This window comes from Furipterus horrens, unplaced genomic scaffold (assembly GCF_987537825.1).
Source record: "Furipterus horrens unplaced genomic scaffold, mFurHor1.1.pri manual_scaffold_11, whole genome shotgun sequence".
Taxonomy (NCBI): Eukaryota; Metazoa; Chordata; class Mammalia; order Chiroptera; family Furipteridae; genus Furipterus; species Furipterus horrens.
Window position 1 is genome coordinate 30,004,782 of NW_028327181.1, and position 3,280 is coordinate 30,008,061.

Here is a 3,280-nt window from a genome sequence, read left to right on the forward strand (position 1 = left end):
TCTCTGGCAACAATTAGTCTGTTCTCTGTATATATGAGTCTATTACTATTTTTGTTTGTTAATTTATTTGGCTCTTTATATTTCACATACAAATAAAATGATATGGAATTTATTTTTCCCTGTCTGACATATTTTACTTAGGATAATACTCTCCTTGTCGATCCAGGCTTTCAAAATGGTAAGAATTCATTCTTTTTTATGGCCAAGTAATATTTCACTCTGTATTTATAACACCACAGTTTTATCCATTTGTTTATTGATGGACACTTGGGTTGCTTCCATAGCTTGGATATTGTAAATAATGCTGCAATAAACATAGAGGTGCATATATTCTTTCAAATTAGTGTTTTGATTTTTTTCAAATATATATATCCAGCAATGAAATCTCTGGGTCATAAGGAAGTTCAATTTTTACTTTTCTGGGGACCCTCTATACTGTTTTCCAAAGTGGCTGCACCAAGCTTCACTTACACCGACAGTGCATTAGGGTTCCCTTTCCTCCATAATCTTGTCAACAATTGTTGTTTGTTGTTTTATTGATGATGGTCCTTCTAACAGTGATATCTCCTTGTGGTTTTGAATTTCACTTCTCTGATGAGTAATGATGTTGAGCTCTTTTAATCTATTCGGTGTATATACATCTTCTTTGGAGAAATGTCTGTTTAGGTCCTCAGCCCATTTTTAAGTTGGATTGTTTGTTTTATTGGTGTTGAGTTATGTGAGTTCTTCATAAATTTTGGATATTAACTCCTTATTAGATATATCATTGACAAATACGTTCTCCCATTCAGTAGGTTGCTTTTTCGTTTTGCTGATTTTCTTTTGCTGTGAAAAAACTTTTTATTTGATGTAGTCCATTTGTTTATTTTTTCCTTTTGCTTTCCTTGCCTGAGGAGACGTACTAAAAATATATTGCCAAGAGAAATGTCAGAGAATTGACACTCTATGTTTTCTTATAGAATTTGTATGGTTTTGAGTCTTACATTTAAGTCTTTAGTCCATTTTGAGTTTATTTCTCTTCATGTTTCTGTTCAATTTCTCAGCACCATTTATTGTTTTTGCCCCATTCTGTAGTCTTTCCTTCTTTGTCAAATATGAATCGACCATATAAATGTGAGTTTATTTTGAGGCTCTCTATCCTGTTCCATTGTTCTATGTGTCTGTTTTCTATGCCAGTGCCATGCCGTTTTGATTACTATAAACGTGTAGTACAGTTTCCTACCAGGTAGTGTGATTTCTCTAACTTTGTTCTGCTTTGTCAGTATCATTGAGGCTATTTATGGACTTTTGTGTTTTTATATACAATTTCGGATGACTTGTTTTAGCTTTGTGAAATATACCATTGGTAATTTGATGGGGATTGCATTGAGTTTATAATTTGCTTTGGGTAGTATGGACATTTTAATGATAATTCATGCTCTCTATGAGCACAGTATGCTTCCACTTATTTATATTTCCTTTCACTTTTTTTCAATGTCTTATATTTTTCCAAGTACAGGTCTTGTACATCCTTTGTTAAATTTATTCCTAGGTATTTTTTATGCAGGTGTAAATGGGATTTTTTTAGGTTTTTCTTTCTGATGGCTTCTTATTGGTGTGTAAAATGCAACCAATTTCTAAATATTAATTTTATATCCTGCTACTTTACCGAGTTCATTTGTTAGATCTCACAGTATTTTGGTAGAATCTTTAGGGTTCTCTACATACTGTATCATGTCATATACAAATGATGACAGTTTTGCTTCTTCCTTTCTAATTTAGAAGAATTTATTTCTTTTTTTTTTTTCTGATTGCTGCAACCAAGATTTATAGTACTATGTTGAATAAGGGACATTCTTGTCTTGTTTCTGCTCTTAAGAAAATGCTTTCAACTTTTCCTTACTGAGTATGAAGTTAGCTGTGGTTTTGTCACATATGGCCTTTATTATGTTGAGATATGTTTCCTATATATCTATTTTGGTGAGAGTCTTTATTGTTACTTGGAAGTTGGATTATGTCAACTGCTTTTTATTCATTTATTAATATGATCATGTGACTTTTGTCTTCTCTTTTGTTTATGTAGTGTATCATATTAATTGATGCATCTCAGGAATAAATCCCACTTGAGCATGATATATGATCTTTTTAATGTATTTCTGAATTTGAATTGCTTATATTCTTTTGAGAATTTTTGTATCTATGTACAGCAAGAATGATAACTTATAATTTTCATTTTTGTAATGTCTTTGTCCTTGTGTGGTTTTGAAATCAGGATAAGACTGGTCTTGCAAAATGGGATTGGGATGCGTTCTTCCTTTTGAATTTTAAAAATAGTTTGAGATATATAGGTGCTGGTTGTTCTTTAAATGTTTGGTTAAATAATCTGTGAAGCCATTGCATCCAGGACTTTTCTTTGTTGGGATCTTATATTTTTTTTTATTACTACTTTGATTATGCTGGTTGTAGTTGATCTGTTTAGACTTTCTGTTTCTGTTTGATTCAGTCTTGGAAGAATATATACTTTTAGAAATTTATTGATTTCTTCTTCAGTTTTCCATAATACTTTTCTTATATTCCTTTGTATATTTCTAATTTCAGTTGCTAGTTCTCTTTCAACCCTGATTTTATTTATTTGGACCCTCTCTTTTTTCTTGCTGGGACTGGTTAAATGTTTATCAATCTTATTTGTCTTTTCAAAAAAATCAGCTCTTGGTTTTATTGTTCTTTTTTTATTTTTTAAGACTAATTTTTTTTTTATCTCTACTCTGATATTTATTATTTTTTCTTCTACTCCTTTTGCCTTTTTGTTGTTCTTTTTCTAGTTTTTGTAGGGTAAGTTTTATTATTTATCTAAGATTCTGGAAGTAGGCCTGCATTGCTATACATTTTCCTCCTATGACTGGTTTTGCTGCACCCATAGATTTTGAGTTGTTTTTTTTTCTATATTTATTTGTCTCAAAGCATCTTTTGATTTCTTTCTTGATCTCTTTGTTAACCTACTCATTGTTTAGTAATATTTTATTTAGCCTCCATGTGTATATGTTTTAAAACTTTTTTGTTAAATTGGTTTCTAGTTTCATACTTCCTCAGAGAAGGTGCTTAATATGATTTCAACCTTCTTAAACTTATTGAAACTTGTGTTTTCTCATGTTTATTTTAATTACAGTTTACATACTATATTAGATTAGTTTCATGTGTACAATCTTGTATTTAGACATTATAAAACCTATGAAGTGATTACTCCAATAAATCTAGCATCCATCTGATACCATATATAGTAATTATAGTAATATTGATAATA